Below are 23,277 nucleotides of genomic sequence, written 5' to 3' on the forward strand. Positions count from 1 at the left end.
TGGTACGCAGGCTGAGACCCTACCTGCCCGCGGACTGTCTGGCCAGAGTGGTGCATGCTCTAGTTATCTCCCGCTTGGACTACTGCAATGCGCTCTACGTGGGGCTACCTTTGAAGGTGACTCGGAAACTACAGCTAATCCAGAATGCGGCAGCTAGACTGGTGACTGGGGGCGGCCGCCGAGACCACATAACACCGGTCTTGAAAGACCTACATTGGCTCCCAGTACGTTTCCGAGCACAATTCAAAGTGCTGGTGTTGACCTTTAAAGCCCTAAACGGCTTCGGCCCAGTATACCTGAAGGAGCGTCTCCACCCCCATCGTTCTGCCCGGACACTGAGGTCCAGCGCCGAGGGCCTTCTGGCGGTTCCCTCATTGCGAGAAGCGAAGCTACAGGGAACCAGGCAGAGGGCCTTTTCGGTGGTGGCGCCCGCCCTGTGGAATGCCCTCCCATCGGATGTCAAGGTGATGGACAACTACCTGACATTCAGAAGACATCTTAAGGCGGCCCTATTCAGGGAAGCTTTTAATGTATGATATTTTAGTGTTTTTTGGTTTCTGTGGAAGCCGCCCAGAGTGGCTGGGGAAACCCAGCCAGATGGGCGGGGTACAAAAAATAAATTATTATAGTTATTATTATTATATCTCTCTCCCCAGTCTGGCATATCACTTATATGGCAAGCTTGGGGAGAACTGTTAGAGTTTTCTCACAACCAGTATCTGCAGCACTTTTAAGCGCCTGATTTTCTAAAACATTTTGAAGGTTTCTACTTCAGTTCTGGGTGCTTTGATCCTGCTTTGGATTGAACAAGCCCCAGATTTGCCTGAAGTGGCCTGATTTGGTTCTGGAGTCAGGATCCATCTTTCTTTCTTTCTTTCTTTTTGCATACCTTTAGTGATTATCCATGATTTGACTATGGTTACATGGCAAGTACCTGGCATGACTATCCTTACTGTGACTCCCCCTAGAGTGATGCTATTGATGGTTCTTCCCCTCAAGTTAGTCCTTGACCCATGCAAAGCAACACAGCAGTCCTCACACTTAGACAAACTGAATGAATTGGAAGGAGCTCTGCATGGACCAATAGCCTGACTGTGATATGGGCCAACCAGCTGTTTTAACCCACCTCCTCTTGGCAGTCCATCTGTACAGCCTATACCTTCCATTTTTCTTGATAAGATAGCCCTGCCAGGTAGGATCCCAGCAGTGTGTAGAAGTGATGGCATGTAGGCTTTCCCCTGCAGCCACCCACATCTAATTTGTGGATACTAGGGACAAGAACAAGGTGCCAGAAAACCATGGGCTACAGCCAGAGGAGTAGCCCCTTTAATGTGTGATGCGCCTTCATGCAATGCATTTTGAATGTACATAGGTACGAAGCATATCTTTGAAACGATGTGTGTGGGGCTAGTGGTTGCAACCCCAGTCACTGTTCTACTCATTTATCCCCTCCACCCGAAATTCAGAACAACCAGGTAGGTCCAGCGTACTATAGAGGAGAGAAATTATTTAGGCCAGGAAGCTACAGAACTCCGCAGAGTATAAATTCTGTGTGTCAGAACTCCATTATTCTGGAATATTTAACTTGATTAAAACTGCAGTTACTTAATTCAGTTCTAATTAAAACTGTAACTCGTTCACACTGTCACAAGATTTACAAGGCAAATGTCTATGTGCATTTTAGCAATTTAGATAACATGATTTTGCATTTCTTTCATTAGGCCTGCATTTATTGTGTGAAATATAGAAAATGATGCCAGCACTGAGTATTTCTAGGTGGTTTTATAGCTCAGTCATCACTTTTCAAGAAGGAACAGTTTAAATTATTGGTAATCAATAGCAAACATTTTTTTTAAATGAAGATTGAAGAGATCATTTATTCAGGTTTTTTTTTTAAAAAAAAAGCTTTTTGATATATAAGCAATACATTCTAAGGTATGAGTAGCCATTGCATTTTTCTTTTATATTTCTGGCTGGCTTAGCTGCAGTGTTCCTTTTATTGTTATGTCCTAATTTCATCCTTGCTCGTTTTAAGAGTTAGATGGCAATGTTGACCTCAAATGATCCTTGGCAGAGGGCTTTTGAAACAACTTGGAGCAAAGAAGTAATATCCTTAAATAGACAATTTGTAAAAATTCCACATCTGAAATTGAACAACTGAACTGAGTGCTCCAATATATTTGATTGTAGATGAATAATTCAAATCCTTTCTGATTTTTTTTAAAAGGAAAAACCCAAGATGAGCTGCAGCTACTACTGCTTGTGCCAAGAAATTCCTAGTTGGTGAGTAGGAAATTGACATTTTTGATCCTCAAGTTGGTAGCAACTGATATAATGAGAGAATAATTGCAGATACCAAGCTAGAGAGCGATGACTATCTTAGGTTAAGGACTTGGGTGTGGAGTGCCACTGGAGAAGCCCAGGTGTAGTTGTGGCCATCCTCTGCATAAACTGTAACAAGCGTTTTGAAGAGGATAGCAGAGAAGCTGGAAGAGGGAACTGAACAGCAGAGGGAGCCAAATAAACAGCCTGGAGACAGTGGAGAAGGCATTGCATTGCCAATTACCGGTACTTGTCTTTGTAGGATATACAGAAGCTAGAGTACAACAAAGATCTGCCTCATGAGCCCTGAGAACTCTAGTGATAGGATCAAGGCTGAAGGCATTAGTCTGGATCACTGCATCTATAGTTTAGCCAGCAAAGTAACTAGAAAGATAAAGGACTATATATGCTTTTGCAAAATGAGTATCACAACAACTTGTAGTGAATTCTTCATGCCTTATCTTTCCAGGCTTCTACTTGAAGTGGTGGTGGTGGTGTGGTGTGTGTGTGTGTGTGTGTGAAAGAGAGAGAGAGAGAGAGAGAATGGATATGGAGATAATGAACATACATTCCCCCATACCATTTTTGCACACTTCATTGCATGAAATAGGTGCACCAGTCTCTGTGGCATGCAGAACATAGCCACATTTTTTCCTTGTCTGGAACTGGTCTGTCACTAAAGGAATTCAAACTCTCTTATGAGTACAACCATCTTGACTAGGAGAGCAGCGCCATGCTCTCACCATTGCATGCCTGATGGCCCAGCTTCTCCATTGCCCACAACTTGGGGCACGCGGTTTGAAGTGGGGATCCTCCTGAAGGGGATTCCCTGCGCAATTTAGAACTCTGTACAATCAGGGTTCTAAGTCACATGGGCACCTACACATGAACAGAAGTCTCCAGATCTTATCCCCAATGTGTGGACAGGAGTGAAGTTGAGCTGTCAGGGATGTGGCAGCGCATCAGGCCCAGTGGGTGTGACCCCATCCTCCTGGTCCATGTGATTATTTCTTACAGTTTTTGAGCAATGCAATTAAGGTAACATGCTGACAAAAATTAAAAGGGAACGCCAGAACAGGAAATGGAGCTATAGTTTTAAGTGTTTTGCCCATATAAAATGGTTAATACAAATGTACTTCTGTCATGCTTAAAGAGTGATTTTTCTTAGTGTCATTTGATAGAAATGGACTAAAAATAGGAAGGGCAATGTTTCTTAATACCTGTGTATGTCTCCCCTGCCTCTAAAGGTGGGGAATCCAGCCATTCAGATCCAAAAACAAGAGTAAAAAGAAATGGGAATTGTGCAGTTTGAATAGGAGAAGAGGGGAGCTAACTAAATTGAGGTTCCACCTTTCAAGGGCTATAACAGCTGGTCTATGGAGATTTATGCAATATTGGGGGGTTTGCTGTCTGTTGAAGGAGTGCCTGTTTGCTTCTGTGATGTCCTGGTAATATATTGGTGAATCAACCAAGTATTACAAAGACACCAGAAATCTCCAGAAATCTTTGTCAAAGAAAAGAAAACAATTTAATAATGTCCCTGGAAATTCTCACTGCTTAGAAATAGAGTGCATACAAACATATAGCAATTAATTGTCCTAACTTTACAGCAATAATCAAAATGAAATGTGAGAACCAAACTTGAGTTTCTGAGTAGCATTTAGGTTTAAACAATGGCAGATGTTTGAGTATTGCTTCTAAGTTTCAGAGGAAACATGCAGTGCTGGCATAGGATACTCACTGAGTCTACAATGAAGCTAAATATCAATCAAATCCACACATCAGCCTCAGCGATTTAGCAAGAATCATATGAGCCTGTGTTCTAAGTAAATGTCTTTGTATTCTGAGAATATTAATTACTGGGTAACCATATAGCTATAATTAAATAAATAAAAATGTCCAGAGATTAAGCTGTAGTCAGTGGATTTAAAGCTTCAATAAGTAACACAGCCATTTTGTTCAAAATAATGATCTTGAGGTGCAAACATTCCACTTACTTGTTCGAAAGGCAAGTTCTCCTCAATTAAAAAAAAAAAGTCAGATAGAAGGACTATCTGAATGCAACATGTTGAGCATACATTTTAAAACCAGAATTACTATGGAGCTTGTATCTTGTTCTTTTGGAAGTGCTGAATTCTGCTCCCCGCCCACCAGTATAGTGTTGTTTGTTTTAAGTGAAAGCAAAGCCCTCTTCTGAAAGGGAATCATCTGCATGTCCCTGTCCTGTCACAGTGCCTGGCAAAGTGATGGGCATATTCCTTCACATCTCTCTCTCTCTCCCCCCCCCCCTGCATTTCTGGATGAAGGTGCCAAAATCCATCAATAATTGAAAGTGCTGACATGATGATACATTGCAGCAGAGCCTCAGGAGACATTATGATGCATTTCCTTATCGTGGTAAAGAAACACTGTGAAATTAATGTAGATATAATTTGATATTTAAATAAATGATGGAAGTGATTATAAGCTTATACTATGGAGAATTCCATTTTGAAACATGAATAAAACATAGTCTGGACTCATTTCCTCCCAAGTTCCACAATGCCCCAGCTCATAGTATATGCCACCTGGTATATGTTGAGGATAAAATAAGGTGTTTTAGTTACATGCAATTAATACCTGTTAATATTTTAATAGCTTATTATGCTCCAGGTGAGGCATTATCGTGAATTTAGAATGTGTGTCTGAACGTTGCAGATCTTTGCACATTTTTCATAACCTATGTAAAAAGTACTGTCAGCATCAAATCCTACAAATAGGCAGTGATTTGATACAAAGGCTGCACCCTTACATACTTATCTATACATATTTACCCAGGAGTAAATCCCATGGAGTTCTATGGGACTTACCTCTTTTTAGGCAAGTGGAAGGTTGCACTCCATATGTGTTAAACAGTTCGCTGCAGTGCTAATGTTCCGTTTGTTTCATTTTTATTATATCTTTGACAAAATGGTTTTTATTTATTTATTGTTTTTAACTGAGTGCAAGACCTTTAGCAAATTGTAACTATGTCCTGAATCAGTGTATGTATTTATAGATCTACTATATTACTATGCTGCACAACTATGGAAAGTTCTTGGGCAGTTTACAGTAAAGGTTAAAACCTATAAAGTATACAAATAAAACAAAGGCATAAAATCCAAAAGAGAGTAAAAACTGCAGCAGGATAACAACAGAAAAAGGGATGAAGGATAGTCCAGAAGCTCTGAAAGCACTAAGCGTGTCCTTTTGGAGGACCACAAACAATTAACTGCATGTGTGAAAGTCACTGGAGACAAAGATAATCTGGTCTAAAGTTCCCTACATGTGCTCAGGGTTAAGCTCCAGGTTGCTGATGTGGGTAGGATTTGCCAATCTAGTTCAGGGGTTTGGGACAGTGGTAGGGGTGGCTATAAGGGAATATGGGCACACACACCCTCTTTTGCACAAACACAGAGGCACACAGCCCCCTCTTCAGCTGATCCATACAGATCAGCTGAGAACAGGGGGGCTATTGTTAGGAAATAACTGGTGAATACCAATTAATGTGGGGGGGACTACAAAGGAAAATGGCTGACTGCCTGAATTTTTAAATACAAATCTAATTCCCCTTTCATTTGACGATCTATACAATTTGCATATTCAGGAATGGGTATGAAAAAATGGGCATGAGTTGGCCCTGAAGGGGGAGAGGAATGACCTTTTTCTTGGACAATTCAAAGGATCTGATGTTTTCTCCCAACATTTGAGCAATGCATTGTGCTTTCAAGGGTTGTGAGTAAACAGTTGAGTACTTATTGCATTGTTATTAAATGCTCTTTCATGTGGAATGCTTGGTAGTGAAGAATACCAGTCACAACAATGCAGATACTCAATGTCTTGCAAAATCAGACACTTGCCAAGTAATATTTCCAAGCGTTATTTTTATTGCAGTTCAGCCCATGAGTTCTTACTAGTGTTTATAAGTTGATCCATAAATGATTACAGACTACACTTTCAGATCTATTTCTGGATTCAGAATCTTTGATTTAAACATGTATTAATGGTGGGTGTAAGTACAAATTGTGTAGGAGTTGAGATCAGGCGACAATCCGTGTTTGTGTTTGTGCCTCCCTCTTTGGAAGTTTATTTGTTTACAAAGCAACAGAAATTAAAATAATAAGCTGCAGAAAATATTGGCTGGGCAAAATGACAACAGCACAGGCGTTATAATTATTATAGCAGCTCACATGCATACCTCAAATTAAACAATATTGGCTTTGTAGCATTCAGTTTCTGGTTGAATCCTAGGTATTTCTAAATACTTCTGTGTTCTTTGAAAACAACTTTTAAAAACCTACTGTGGCATATTTGGATAGCTTCTGGTTACCAAGCCCAAATGCTGAATATTCAGGGAAAGAACAAGCAGGTCATACATAAAGTGGCTCCGCTGAAGATGCCCTTGATTTCTGTCCTGTATCTGCAATGAAGACATGATTTTGGTTATTTGAAATGTTGATGTTTTGATCTCTTTCCAATGTAATAGCAACCTTGTGGCTGAGATGAATAGTCCATCTTGTTGACAGCCGAGGTGGTTTAAAACAAAAAAAAAAGGCATATTTATTTGTTTGCAGCTGTCTTGTAATGAGATCCTCATGAAATTTGGTCTAGTAAAATATCTATGTATGTCGTTCCCCAGCTCCCATGTCAATGGCAGCCTGAATATTGGGGCTTCCCAAGTATTCCAACTCTAACAGCTTCAGGTAGTTTAAAGGAAGAGCATGCTTGTGGATAGGTAGGGTTGCTGTTAGTGATGGGGTGCACTCTATCCCACTTTGGGGACGCGGGTGGTGCTGTGGGTTAAACCACAGAGCCTAGGGCTTGCTGATCAGAAGGTTGGCGGTTTGAATCCACACAACGGGGTGAGCTCCTGTTACTTCGTCCCTGCTCCTGCCCACCTAGCAGTTCGAAAGCACATTTCTGTGTGCTGCTATGGTTCGCCAGAAGCGGTTTAGTCATGCTGGCCACATGACCCGGAAGCTGTCTGTGGACAAACGCCAGCTTCCTCAGCCTATAGAGCGAGAGGAGCGCAGCAACCCGGAGTCGTCCGCGACTGGACCTATTGGTCAGGGGTACCTTTACCTTTTACCTACCCCACTTCAAGCACTGCCTTAAGCAGGGTCTGCCAACCATTTTGGACTACCCACTGGACACATTTTGAATTTTGAGAGAGTGTTGGGGGTGCCAGTCACAATATTGCTGCCACGTTGGTGGCCTTTGCTCTGATATAGTTGCGTAATGTAGCATTCCAAGGTATCACTATTCATATTGCAAGGGATGTTGAAGTTGCAAATTTCCATACCATTAAACCGACTGATATTTTCACCACAGATTCCAAATGCTGTACAGAGAAGAAATACCAGCACAGCAAAGAAAATAGTTGCCATTTCCATCTCTGTGTAGGGGGAGCCCATGGCCGTCTTTCTGGTGATCTGTTGAGAAAAGGAGAATCAAAACATTTATGAATAAGTATTATGTTATCATTCAAATTCCTAACTGCCAGAACCAATCTTTTGGAGCACCTCTCCCAATATGAACTTATCATTAAATCTTCACCCTTTTCTAGGTGCCCCCTTTGAGGGAAGCTTTTCAGTTGTGTTTCCCCACTTATGGAACGCTTTCCCCAATGAAGTCTGCCTGGTGTGATCATTAACATCCTTTTGTAACCAGGTCAAAAAACGTATCTTTTCTCCCTGACATTTGCTGGTTTATGATAGTTTTGCTGTCTGTTGATGATGTGTCCACTGAAGTTTTGGGTGCTATGTGTTTTATAGGTCACTAGCAGCCTTGCTAGTGACCTATACACAACACTGATGGCAGAAAGTGAGGAGGAATTAAAGAACCTTTTAATGAGGGTGAAAGAGGAGAGTGCAAAATATGGTTTGAAGCTCAACATCAAAAAAATGAAGATCATGGCCACTGGTTCCATCACCTCCTGGCAAATAGATGGGGAAGAAATGGAGGCAGTGAGAGATTTTACTTTCTTGGGCTCCATGATCACTGCAGATGGCGACAGCAGTCACGAAATTAAAAGACGCCTGCTCCTTGGGAGAAAGGCGATGGCAAACCTAGACAGCATCTTAAAAAGCAGAGACATCACCTTGCCAACAAAGGTCCGTATTGTAAAAGCCATGGTTTTCCCATTAGTGATGTATGGAAGTGAGAGTTGGACCATAAAGAAGGCTGATAGCCGAAGAATTGACACTTTTGAATTATGGTGCTGGAGGAGACTCTTGAGAGTCCCATGGACTGCAAGAAGATTAAACCTATCGATTCTGAAAGAAATCAGCCCTGAGTGCTCACTGGAAGGACAGATCCTGAAGCTGAGGCTCCAATACTTTGGCCACCTCATGAGAAGGGAAGACTCCTTGGAAAAGAACCTGATGTTGGGAAAGATGGAGGGCACAAGGAGAAGGGGATGACAGAGGACGAGATGGTTGGACAGTGTTCTCAAAGCTACCAGCATGAGTTTGACCAAACTGCGGGAGGCAGTGGAAGACAGAAGTGCCTGGTGTGCACTGATCCATGGGGTCACGAAGAGTCGGACACGACTAAATGACTAAACAACAACAACAACAACAGCCTTGCACTCAGTGTTGCTCAGGGATTCCTAAAAAGCAAATGATCACTGCAGTTTTTTAAATCAGTTCAGTTTGAAAGTTTCAGTCCAGGATATTGATTTTAAATGCTGTCCATTTGTTTCCAAACACAGCGGAAACCTGCTCCTTGATCTCTGGAACCTTCATGCAAAATGTGGTTAGTATATCTTAAGAGGTGTCTGAATGCATAGCAAATAAGACAAACAACTTTAAAAATATATAGTCGTTTGTTCAGTTTTTATCGCAATATGTTGTTCTTTTTTCTGATATTTTTATATTTTTGTAAACTTCTTGGAGATTCCTTATGTGTCAAGTAATTCACAATCTGAAAAAATACTGCTGCAGCTAAGAATAATGTAAAGTAGCTACATAGCAAATTGCAAACATGCGCTGGATTATGGAGAAAGCTAGAGAGTTCCAGAAAGACATCTACTGTACTTCTGCTTCATTGACTATGCAAAAGCCTTTGACTGTGTCGACCTCAGCAAACTATGGCAAGTTCTTAAAGAAATGGGAGTGCCTGATCACCTCATCTGTCTCCTGAGAAATCTCTATGTGGGACAAGAAGCTACAGTTAGAACTGGATATGGAACAACTGATTGGTTCAAAATTGGGAAAGGAGTACGACAAGGCTGTATATTGTCTCCCTGCTTATTTAACTTATATGCAGAATTCATCATGTGAAAGGCTGGGCTGGATGAATCTGAAGCCAGAATTAAGATTGCCGGAAGAAATATCAACAACCTCAGATATGCAGATGACACAACCTTGATGGCAGAAAGTGAGGAGGAATTAAAGAACCTTTTATTGAGGGTGAGAGAGGAGAGCGCAAAATATGGTTTGAAGCTCAACATCAAAAAAACGAAGATCATGGCCGCTGGTCCCATCACCTCCTGGCAAATAGAAGGGGAAGAAATGGAGGCAGTAAGAGATTTTACTTTCTTGGGCTCCATGATCACTGCAGATGGTGACAGCAGTCACGAAATTAAAAGACGCCTGCTTCTTGAGAGAAAAGCAATGACAAACCTAGACAGCATCTTAAAAAGTAGAGACATCACCTTGCCAACAAGGATCCGTATAGTAAAAGCTATGGTTTTCCCAGTAGTGATATATAGAAGTGAGAGCTGGACCATAAAGAAGGCTGATCGCCGAAGAATTGATGCTTTTGAATTATGGTGCTGGAGGAGACTCTTGAGAGTCCCATGGACTGCAAGAAGATCAAACGTATCCATTCTTAAGGAAATCAGCCCTGAGTGCTCACTGGAAGGACAGATCCTGAAGCTGAGGCTCCAATACTTTGGCCACCTCATGAGAAGAGAAGACTTCCTGGAAAAGACCCTGATGTTGGGAAAGGGGAGAAGGGGACGACAGAGGATGAGATGGTTGGATGGTGTTCTTGAAGCTACCAGCATGAGTTTGATCAAACTGCGGGAGGCAGTGAAGGACAGAAGTGCCTGGCGTGCTCTGGTCCATGGGGTCACGAAGAGTCGGACACGACTAAACGACTAAACAACAACAAAGCTACATAGCAATGCAAACCAGCATGCAAGGCAATCACTGTCCATTTGTTTTGCTGAAATCCCTTTTCTACTGAGAAGTAGATGCAATGATAAGAGGAGAGTATGTGCTTGTGCTATATGTTTTATTTTATTTTGCTTTGCTTTTGCCTCCCCCCACTTTTAGAAGGTGTCTTTTAATTGCTTTGTGTCATCAGATGCTGTTTTTGTCAATGTGATTTGGTTCACGTGTTCTCAGCCTGTTCCAAGCTATGGCATGAACTGCCAAAGTTTGATTTGCAGGAAATTGGTGTGAGCAGTCCTGTCTTGTTACAGGAGGCTGAAATACTTGGACCTTTGTGCTCTCACCCTGTTGCATGATTTTATGCATTGTCTCTACACCCGTTGTTCTGCCTGGACACTAAGGTCCAACGCTGAGGGCCTTCTGGTGGTTCCTTCACTGCGAGAAGCAAAGTTACAGTGAACCAGGCAGAGGGAATTCTTGGTAGTGGCGCCCACCCTGTGAAACACCCTCCCATCAGATGTCAAAGAAATAAACAACTATCTGACGTTTAGAAGACATCTGAAGGAAGTCTTGTTTAGGGAAGCCTGATGTTTAAATGTATTTTTAATCTTTTGTTGGAAGCGGGGTATAAATAAATTATTATTATTATTATTATTATTAGTAGTAGTAGTAGTAGTATGAGTGACATTTGCAAGATTTGTCTTTCCTACCTCAGAAATACCATCAACTTGTGGTGGTCACTTCAGATACAATATAAACATGATACTGAAAGTTCTGGGGAAGCCACATTTCAGTGCATTCCTAAGCCTTTCCTTGTAACCCTAATAGTGGTGAATCGGAAAGAGGTGAATCGGTTGGGGGAGACTGCCCTCCCTTGCTCCATCCCATTTCTGCTGCCAGAAGAGGAAGTCAGGTGGGCTGGATTGAAAAGGGGATTTGGAGGGAGGCATAGGAACAATGTGTTTGTATATATCACTGTACACCACCTTGATATATTACGTGAGATGGTGTCATGTAAGCATTTTTATAAATATCAATAAAATAAATACACAAAAAGACCACATGTTCAACTAGCCCAGTATTCTGACACTGACTGGCAGTGTTTTCCCAGGGTTTCAGGAAGGAGTCATTCCCAAACCTATTTGGAAACCCTGGGAATTGAACCCGGAATTATTGATAAATCTGATGGGCTAGGGTTTGCAGAGTTGAAGTTTAGCAAATGGTTGCTCACTTTTTTGGTCAGAATTGCAGATGTAGTACGTGTGTGTGTGTGTATGTGTATGACCTGTCAGATGACATAGCTATAATTGGGTGGCACAGCTATAAAAGAGCCCCCCCCCCCCAGGAGACCAATTCCAGGATATTTAGTGCCAAACACACCCATGTAACTATAATGATAAGGACAAAATGAACAGGAGCCAGTTATAACTAATAACAGACGAATAGCTCAGCAGAATAAAAATAGGCAACACAGGACTTTGCAGCTAAGGCTAAAAGATTGGGAGGTAGTTTCAGAGCCTGGGTGCAGTCACTGGAAATATCTCTCTCTTGTTCCCCCCCCAATAGCCATTGTTACTGGGATCCAGGGGAGCCTGGAACAGAAAATAAATGGAAGCTGTATCAGAAAGCTGGGGTTCAAGTAGACATGTTGGATAATCTATATCCAAGCTGTGGTGTAGACTGTGCTTGGAATAAAGTAATTTGTTTTAACAATGTTCAGTGAATTAGTTCAAAAATCTCTGAACTACACCTGAAAGTTGTTCCCATAATTGCTGCTGGGTGAATTGAACATGAATTAAGTTTATTTTATTTTTTTGGGGTGTTAAGAACTTTGAATGTCTTCCTTCATCTTTAGACACTTTGAGCCTTTAAGCTTAAACATGATAATTGTTGAGAAAAACAAATTAATCATTTTGCATTCCACTTTTCTTAAGTATGTTTTACACTTTAGCACAGCAGCTCTCAGCCTTCTGAATGCTGGGGGGAAATAGCCAAGGAGCATTTGGATGAATGTGAATAGAACTGTGAACTGAACCTGAACCCAACTGGTTCATTTTGTATAAAAGGACAAGTGAGAACTGGAATCTGTTCCTTTTTGGACATGTTGAACTTGAACTAGTTGCTTTTAAAAATGAACTTTCCAAGCTCATATACAAAATAGGGAGAGTATGCAATGCCTTAATTTCTAGCTTCTTCAGAAGTTAGGAGGAAATATTGCATTTATCTACAGTTTGTGGATATGGGATATATCCTGTTAAATTAAAATAATACCCATCTGTTGTGTTCTGTCTGCATCACCCCAGGTTAATCCACCAGAAGGCATGGTTTTGAAAACCTGTTTGTATACACTGTGTGTGTGTGTGTGTGTGTGTGTGTGTGTGTGTGCACTTTACATATACTGTATTCTTTAAGGCCGTAATTAGACCTGTCAGATAACACTGATATAATTAGCACATTGTAAAGGGACTTTTTTTATGAGACCAATTGTGGGATTTTTAGTGCCAAGGCAGAACTACATTAGCACTGAACTATCCAAATTGCACACCCACTACTTCTCATCAGAATAGAAATAGCCGTAATGTTATACATAAATCCATGCCAATACTTTTAGTCCTCTCTTTTGGTGACATCAGATTTTGCACTTCTCCACACAGAAAGGTTTGAACTTGCGCAGCAGCTCAAAAGTTAATCCTACACTGTTTGTTAGTTAAGCAGCAGTGTGCTCAAATGACAGGGATATCATGCCCTCCATGATAGGAGATACCAGGAAGCATCTGATATGTAAAGCTGGTGCTTCACGTTCTGAATGATATCACTCAGTTTCAAAAAAAAACCTTAGGAGTAAGTGAATAGACAGAATGGATGGGATATAGGTTGAATGAACCAATAAAGCTGGAGTAGGTAATGGTTGTGCTGTGGGTTAAACCACAGAGCCTAGGACTTGCCTATCAGAAGGTTGGCGGTTCGAATCCCCACGAAGGGGTGAGCTCCCATTGCTTGGTCCCTGCTCCTGCCAACCTAGCAGTTCGAAAGCACGTCAAACTGCAAGTAGATCAATAGGTACCGCTCCGGCGGGAAGGTAAACAGCGTTTCCGTGCGCTGCTCTGCTTTGCCAGAAGCGTCTTAGTCATGCTGGCCACATGTTGGGATACTGCCAGGGAGACAAAGTCCATCATGGCCCCCAAGCCGGCTGCTGGACGATCCATCGATCTCCCATAGATACAGTATCAGCAATTAGCGACACAAGTTTCCATAAATAGCTTGCAACATTCCAGAGCTCATGCACACTCTATCAGCAGATAATTCACAGCAGAAGTTGCACGCAGGAAAGCATTATTTACAAGTTTTATTCAGCGTTGATCAGAACAAAGAAAAACATGACTGCCTGCTTCAGTGTCTCCAGACACACAGAGAGAAACGAAAGCAATAGGAAACATAAACATCCTGTGAAACAGGAAATACGCAGACTCTGACTCTCAAAGTCTGCTCCCTTTTAAGGTGGAACGGAAATATCCTAACAGGAAGCTGTACGCCAGCTCCCTCGGCCAATAAAGCGAGATGAGCGCCGCAACCCCAGAGTCGGCCACGGTTGGACCTAATGGTCAGGGGTCCCTTTACCTTTAGGTAATTGCAAGCCTGGGGTGGGTGTATACGAATGTGGCACTTCAGACCTCCTTATCTGGCTCTCAGGATCAAGGCCATTTCATCTCATCAGATCACCCCCCTCATTGGCCCTGTTCTGCACCCTCTTTGAGTATTTTTGCCTCGCTGGAATGTGTCCTTGAACTACCACAATGCATCTTGCTTGTAGGGAGAGGTGGAGGATGATGCAGAAACATTTGGCTTTTGCATAGCTGGAATATAGCTTAGTCTACAGAGCTAAGGGTCCTCTCCATTGACACACAACCCACTGGCACACAGTTCCCAGAATATATACGTCTGGACATATCTGGATTACTGCAGTTGGCATCATGGTCTGGCCGTAACTTTGGCCCCAAAAAACTCAACAACTTTTCTGCCTGGATTTTCACTGTTTGAAATATGGCAACCCTACCAGAAGATTCCCTGTGAGGGAATAGGAACATAGGAAACTGTCTCACACTTACGCAGACCATTGGTCTGTTTTACAGAGCATTGTCTACACTGACTTGCAACAGCTCTCCAAGGTTCCAAGCAGGGAATGTCTGCCATCCCAACTTGGTGATGCCCCAGTTTCAGGGGTGCTGATTTGGGCCCCAGGTTATGGGTGCCCATCGTGCACAACATGACGTCACGACGTGACATTGCGATGTGACGTCATGACATCACATGCCCTACAGCCTCAGAACCTGTCTTGTGGCACTGGAGGTCAGGTTCTGAGGTCTTGCAAGGCCTTAGACGTCATCTCCAAGGTCTCACAAGGTCTCAGGCATGACCTCTGGTGCTTCGCAAGGCACTGGAAGTTGCATCAGGGGTCCTGCAGTGCGGGTGCTGAGCACACACAACAAATATTGTCTGGTTGCTCGGGCCCCTAATCCCCCCTATTGTTGGCTCCCCTGCCCAGTTTGAACGTTGAACTTTCTGATTGCTCTACCACTGAGCTGTGGTCCTTCCTTCTGGTTTAGAAAGGGTTCTTCACCCCTGCAATAAAGGTTATTTTTAAAAAAATGCTTTTTGCTGTATTTGTTTCATTCCCATATTGAGGACACACAGTTTCTGAAAACCTACAGCTTGCAAAAATCTATCTTTATTGAGTTGGCCTAAAAACAACAGCAACAACATTTACTAGCCAGTTGCCCGTTCTATAAAGATGTGAATTCTTTAGGATCAAAACTTAAGGAGTTCCATATAATAAGCAACTTAGGGCACAATTATGCACATTGCTATTCAAAACTAAGTCCCGTTCAGCTAACTGGAGCTTACTCCCATGAAAGTGGATATAGGACAGGAGCTATAGTATTTCTTACAGCCAAATGCTTTGGAATTAGTTTTGACATGAGATGGTTTCAGTGCAAGCAATTATCTGGAAAGGAAATAAGAAAATAGACCTTGTAGATGTGAACAAATAATTTTGGGGGAGTTGGGGGAACATCTCTAGCATACCACTGTACATTTTGAAAGTAATAACTAAAATTGATATCTTTATTTGTGGGCTTCTAACCTTCAGAGGGTCACAAACACCCTATATTCACCTCAAAAATAAATAAATGAGCAGGTTTCTGAGACTATTTTCTTTGAGCACTCTCAAAACCTCATGGGCTTTCCCAAGTTCTCAGGGGGGAAATTGGTTGCAATTCCATGTGTCTCATGTGCCTGTTGAGATCAATGTCTCCATCCACATCTATTTGAACATACATTTTAAACCCACGTAATGCCCAGAAATGGTGGTGGTGATAAACAGTGAATAACCCTGCAGCAATCATCCTACCCGCCCCTAGCCAGAAACATATCGGATTTGCTGGGTGATAATACAAAGTGATACAGAATCACACAAGTAAGAGAAGATCGAATTAGAGCATGTTGACTGTTAGTCCGGAAGTTGAGATGATGAAATGGGTTTCATTTTAACTGGAGACTGTCACCATAGGCTAATGAGGATGATGCTTCTGGGTGGAGATAGCCCTGGCGGATGGTCAAGGTTCCAACCTGAGCTTTGTCCACCCACCTACTAAAGCTTCTTCCACCTCTCCTGCCTCCAACTCCACTTTGCATTTTCCTAGCAAATGTGCTTTGCAAGACAAACACCTACTTGATGGTGGCACTGAAGTTTGTGTTTACCTAGCTCATAATACCAAGTTGGCCAGCTGAGCATGCTTACCTGATATATGTATCAGCCATGCATGCTGCAGGGCATTATTCCAAGCTTGTGTGATTTTAAACTAAAAGTAGTGTGTACAACAATCTGCATGGGGCTCCCTTCCTGCTCTGCATCTTCATCTGGTCTGTTCCTGGTCTCGATCCATGTGCTAGTAGAAGTAACTGCTCACAAAATGGTGACATCCACTTTCCCAACTCACAGAGTGGTGGCACCTGCTGTGTTCAGCGCATGGGTAATGCAACTGAACAACAAACCCCCCAGGAGTAATGCAGGTATGACCTACACTTAGTCGGCTTGTGCCAAAGCTACAAATCCAGGAGACGCCTTGGTGACAAAAACACGAACTTTCTCTAAATGCTTACTGGGAGAGCTTGAAATGAATGATCCAAGAATGGTAGATCATCTGTCATTTGCTGCAACACTTGAGCCACTCCTAAGTACTGTATTATTTTCTGCTTTATCTAATAAATGTAGCATTTACATAGCAGGATGCAAATGATAGGATTGCAAGCTAAATTCACAGAAAATGAATGGCATCACAGCTTTTTGTTTTAGGCATTCTTTGCCAAACCAGTACCTGTGACTCCCTGCTAGAGATAGCATGGCAGATGACTGAAAGGATATCTGAAATTGGGTTGGGTTAACTATAATGCATTTCTGTATTTGAAAGTACTTAATAAGCCTATCTCCAAAGGAAAACAAATGTAGCTGTTTGGTTATCGAGCTATATCTATCTATCTATCTATATCTATCTATCTATCTATCTATCTATCTATCTATCTATCTATCTGTCATCTATCTATCATCTATCTATCATCTATCTATCTATCTATCTATCTATCTATCTATCTATCTATCTATCATCTATCTATCTATCTATCTATCTATCTATCTATCATCTATCTATCTATCTATCTATCATCTATCTATCTATCTATCATCTATCTATCTATCTATCTATCTATCATCTATCTATCTATCTATCTATCTATCTATCTATCTATCTATCATCTATCTATCTATCATCTATCTATCTCTATCTATCTATCTATCTATCTATCTATCATCTATCTATCTATCTATCTATCTATCATCTATCTATCATCTATCTATCTATCTATCTATCATCATCATCATCATCATCTATCATCTATCTATCTATCTATCTATCTATCTATCTATCTATCTATCTATCTATCTATCTATCTATCATCTATCTATCATCTATCTATCTATCATCTATCTATCTATCATCTATCTATCTATCTATCTATCTATCTATCTATCTATCTATCTATCTATCTATCATCTAGTGTTCTCTCTTTCTCAAATCGTGCCAAAAGTTAATTTGTTACATCTAATAGTCACACATGGTCACATTCATAAACACAGTAGGGAATGTTTTACAGCAACAATGAAGCCCTGATGGAAGGTCTTGTTTTCATATTGAGAGGGATCTTTCCCCAGGAATTACAAATCATTTAAAAAGTTATTGCTGTACATAGTGACTATACATAATTCTCACTAATCCACTTTGTGAAACATGGTTTGAAAATCTTGTGTTGCTAACCGAAGGTGGCTTTGGGCTGTCAAAAACTCTTTTGTATTTTGAGATGTCTAGATGTTGATTCGCTATTAAATAAATTGTCATCAGGAAGAATCTTTTCAGTTATTCTCCCAGCATGAATCTTTTATGAACTTCAAATCCCCCAGGGATAGATCTAAAGCAGACAAGGTCTTGATCTGACCACCAAAGACGGTTTAGTGCTGTCTTGTTACAGTGCTGGCAATACCCAGTCTTGATGACTGACAGAAGTTGTTCCAGTTGGGGAGATTCAGATAAGCCACCTGAGTTCTTTAATTTTACAATGATTGACATTCAAACTTCTTATTGCTTATTGCTTTTACAAACCTACATTCTACAAACAACATCTCCAGCTCTATTGAAACTGTGGCAGATGGTGCATAAATGTATTGGGAAATGCAAAACTGGTGATCATACCATCATACAGTTAATGAGATGTTTGAGATAATAGGAGCCCCTTAATGTAAGAAAATAGGTTGTTCCATTTTATTTATTTCTGTACCATAGTCCTGGCATATACCTAACCAGCAGTGGGAACTACTACTAAATGGAAATTCCAGTTGCATTTGATGGAAGCAGGCCATGTGAATAGGAATGGCAACGTGGTTAGGGTGGCACTGGTGTAGGAGGTAAATCTAGCTGTAATCCTCTACTCACTTACTTTGGAGTAAGCATAACTGAACCCAATGGAAGTTAGTTCTCAGTAAATAGTATACAACTAAACTGTACACCCCCCATACACCCCAATCAGATGTTACCAAAGAGTCAAGGAACAGCCATGGTGCAATACCCTATATGTATGCTGGTAATAGTAGCAAAAAAGGGATGCCAGTGGTGCTGTGGTTTAAACCACTGAGCCTCTTGGGCTTTCTGATCAGAAGGTTGGTGGTTCAAATCCCTGTGATGGGGTGAGCTCCCATTGCTCTGTCCCAGCTCCTGCTAACCTAGCAGTTCAAAAGCATTCCAGTACAAGTAAATGAATAGGTACCACTGCCACGGGAAGGTAAATGGTGTTTCCGTGTGCTCCGGTTATAACTTTTTTTCCTTTGGACAAATTTGGATGAAATCTGCATACAGTGGTACTTCGGGTTACAGACACGTCAGGTTACAAACTCCACAAAGCTGGAAATAGTACCTCGGGTTAAGAACTTTACCTCAGGAAGAGAACAGAAATCGTGTGGTGGCGGTGGCAGCAGTGGGAGCCCCATTAGCTAAAGTGGTACCTCAGGTTAAGAACAGTTCCAGGTTAAGAACGGACCTCCAGAATGAATTAAGTTCTTAACCCGAGGTACCACTGTAATATAATGACCTCTATAATTTGGCAAACTTCAACCACTCTATGAAGTGGTTAAAGGTAAAGGTAAAGGGACCCCTGACCATTAGGTCCAGTTGTGACCGACTCTGGGGTTGTGGTGCTCATCTCACTTTATTGGCCGAGGGAGCTGGCGTACAGCTTCAGGGTCATATGGCCAGCATGACTAAGCCGCTTCTGGCGAACCAGAGCAGAGCACGGAAACGCTGATTACCTTCCTGCCGGAGCAGTACCTATTTATCTACTTGCACTTTGATGTGCTTTTGAACTGCTAGGTTGGCAGGAGCAGGGACCGAGCAATGGGAGCTCACCCCGTCACAGGGATTCGAACTGCCGACCTTCTGATAGGCAAGTCCTAGGCTCTGTGGTTTAACCCACAGCACCACCTGCGTCCCTATGAAGTGGTTAAAGACTTCCAAATTATAGGCAAATAAGTCCAGGGTCTTTTGTGTTTTTTCCTTTTTTTAAAAAGGGAAAAAAACCACCCATAACATATTTTTTTTTAAAATTTTTGGCCACAATTGGCAAAGGAAAAATCTTGCAAATTTTAGGTTTTGTCCACCATCCCATTCTGGAGTTATGGTAAACTTAGAGTAATTTATTTTGCTTTCAGCAAATGCTTGATCATAGCATTAGTGTGATGCCCACATCATCAATGTGCCCAAAAGGTGCCACCTCCTAGAAATAGCACTTCAACTCTGAGAATCCAGTCCAAGGTATCCTGCTTTGCCTTGTGAGTAAACCCAATCCAATGCACACCCCTTGAGATATGCTTTTAAACAGTTAACATTTCTTGCAAATTTATTGTTTCTACTGTTTGAGAGATTTAAAGCAGTTCAAGAAAATCCAGTTGACACAAGTTGCTTTAGCCTTGCGGGTGAAAACACCCTTATATTCCAGACTTTGAATTGGGAAGGTCAAATAAACATAAAAAGGTATGAGAAAGCAACCAGACTTACCTACAGTTCAGCATAAAATGGGAAATGAGAGGAGCAAGCATGACAGTTTAGAGATGTCCTATTAGCTTTGCATGTGTGTTTGCTGTCTCATAATGAATGGCTAAATCCTGACATTCAATATAGAGACTCAATACACCCATTTTATTAGATATTATTTCCTACCTGGAAAGGGTTTTGGGGGGAGGGGAGGTTTCCCAGGGAGGGGCTATCAGCATTATTGCCACATGACCTACAGTAAGAGAAGATATACAGATTAGTTTTTCCAAAACAACACCTGCTTCCTTGCTAGCATCACAGTAAAGTTCAGTTGTCCTCCTTTGTATGACATCTCTTTTTTCAGAGACATTTGCATTGTATGCATTCTTATAATAACAACATTAAGGTGAGGCCAGATCACATTTCCTATCCATACTCAAAAGAGCACATTAGTGAACAGGTGCACCATGGATGCAAACAATATGAATTCATAGAGAATTGGCTGTCTTATTTAATCATTTATGGGAGAATCTAGTTACTGTTTGGAATGACCTTCTTTTGTGCTGGCACCAGTAAACTCGTTGTGCCTTTGATATAGCTCTTTTCCATCACTTTGCCCATTTTTTCCCTTCTGGAAGTTCCTTTCCTGGACAAAACACAAATTATACTTGCCTACATACCTAGAATGTGATTTAGTCAAAGTAAAGCCCTTTTACTTTTTTGTTGTTGCTGCAGTGTGGGATTAGTTGATTCACTTACATATCAAGGTACAAGAGAACTGAAATACTGAACAAGATGTGCTATCGCCATCATTGTTTCAATATTCCAGAAAAATGGCACAGGGATCACTTTTTAAAATCATCTGATAGTCCTGTTTCTAAAGAATGGGGGGGGGGGTTGTTATCTGTGGACCACATGGAAATATAGTTAATGATACAGCTAAATGAGTAAAATGTTAAAATATCATAAGCGGGTAATCTTCAGAGAATGAAAAACTATTAAAAAATAGTTCACTGCTTGATATAGACTGTGGAGAATCTTCTTAATATTTTCATTTGATGATTTAACATCCAGCATTAATTTTATACAGGTAAAAAAAATAAATTCTATAAGGGGAGATTCTGTAATCTCCCCTTACCCCCTGACTGCCCAATGGATGCTTTCCCCAATTACAGTATTTCCCATATGCTGTGCTTTGCTTGGGTGGGAAAGAGGTTGTGAATTTTGTCCCTTTTAGAACAAGATAAAAGCATGTTTTCACTCATTCTAACTTGTGTGATGAGAATCTCTGGAGGATGAAGTGTAATGTGTGCAGTTCATTGAGACAGACAGCTGCTCACTCAAACAGAACAAAATCCAGATTCAAAGGTTCTTTCTTTTGTTTATACAAACTCAGCGTTGTTTTTTTAAAGATATTTATCCTAGAAAGGCATAGTTTCCTCCATTTTTTTAAAAAAATGAAGGAAATGTACACCATAAATATAAAAGATCTCAGCAGGAAGAAATGGTGAAAGCACATAACCTTCTATTTTCAGCAGACAGGGAGTGGGCTAACACTTATCCAGCAACTCCAAAACTTTGGGAATTCTACTGCTCAACACAAGAGTACCATATTCCACTTTAATCTCCTCACTCTTTTTAGAAATCTTTCATTTGGGAAACAATTTTCTAGTGTGCTCCCAGCAGTATATTTGTGGGGAGCGGGTGGCGCTGTGGACTAAACTACTGATCCTCTTGGGCTTGCTGATTGGGAGGTCGGCGGTTCGAATCCCCACGACGGGGTGAGCTCCCATTTCTTTGTCCCAGCTTCTGCCAACCTAGCAGTTCAAAAGCACACCAGTGAGAGTAGATAAATAGGTACCGCTGCAGCGGAAAGGTAAATGGCACTTCCATGCGCTCTAGCACTTGTCATGGTCCTCCGTGCACCAGAAGCTGTTTAGTCATGCTAGCCACATGACCCAGAAAGCTGTCTGTGGACAAACACTGGATTCCTTGGCCTGAAGCGAGATGAGTGCCGCACCCCATAGTCATCTTTGACTGGACTTAACTGTCCAGGGGTCCTTTATTTTTCTCTTAGTAGGCAGAAAATTGTAATAGACATGCAAGAATGAGGTCTGGAACACGTGACCAGCTGAGAAGATCCTGGAGCAATGGAAGGGAAGGCAGGGGGTATATACAAGGGATGCAGCCTTTTCTGTGGTGGCCCCATGTCTGTGGAACTGCCTCTCTCAAGATATGCAATATGCTCCATCCTAGTTGCCCAGCCTTCTGGAGTAGGTTTGGGGAGCTTGAAGGGTGGAGGAGAGGTGGGTGGGTGGGTGGAGTACTGTTGCACATGAATAAATCCTTGTGCTGACTGGATACATTGGTTGGATGCCACCCAAGGTCTTTAGAAATTTATGGTAGCTCGAACAGAAAGTGGGGAGCTATGAGTAAAGTATTTTTAACATACTGCTAAATAATAGAATACAGTGGTACCTCTGGTTACGTACTTAATTCACTCTGGAGGTCCGTTCTTAACCTGAAACTGTTCTTAACCTGAAGCACCACTTTAGCTAATGAGGCCTCCCGCTGTTGCCCCCCACCGCCACATGATTTCTGTTCTCATCCTGAAGCAAAGTTCTTAACCCGAGGTACTATTTCTGGGTTAGTGGAGTCTGTAACCTGAAGCGTATGTAACCTGAAGCGTATGTAACCTGAGGTACCACTGTACACTTATTTTACTGTGGGCTATTTCTGGCGTAGATTTGACCTAACTTACTTGTATGATATTTCTAACTTCTCCAATCTAGTGCCCTTTAGATGTTATTAGACTTCCATTTCCCCCAGTTTCAGCCAGCACATATATAAAGGGGACCTGGTTGGGGAGGTTGACCCGGGGCATTATTTTTCTGCTTCATGACATTGCCTTCTTTTTTTGAGTCACAGGTGCTGTCTTTGCAGAGCCCTGGGTACTAAGGCATCCACAAAACTTCCACTGTGGGTGCCTGGTCGGGTGACCCAACATGTTGTGTGTGTGATGTCACACAGTGCACCAAGGCCCGACGGAGCTCATCACAGCCATGGGAGGGTCTGATGGGGCCTGTTGCATCATGTGATGCTATGCATGCGCCACATTGTGCTGTGTGACATTACAACCCCAATGTGGAGTGGAACCTGGCATGCCTGCTTTGAGTTCATTACACAAA

General features: G+C 41.7%; 1 long non-coding RNA gene across 1 annotated transcript; it reads right to left on the reverse strand.

Annotated features, from left to right (window-relative positions):
• Positions 1–6,585: 6,585 nt before the first annotated feature.
• Positions 6,586–23,048, reverse strand: LOC308595221. The gene is made up of 3 exons (XR_014011935.1): positions 22,851–23,048; positions 7,643–7,772; positions 6,586–6,760 (listed from the first exon to the last, which is right to left on the reverse strand). It is a non-coding gene; the product is annotated as an uncharacterized lncRNA (long non-coding RNA).
• Positions 23,049–23,277: the final 229 nt, after the last annotated feature.

Source organism: Podarcis bocagei (genome assembly GCF_964188305.1).
Source record: "Podarcis bocagei genome assembly, chromosome: 9".
Taxonomy (NCBI): Eukaryota; Metazoa; Chordata; class Lepidosauria; order Squamata; family Lacertidae; genus Podarcis; species Podarcis bocagei.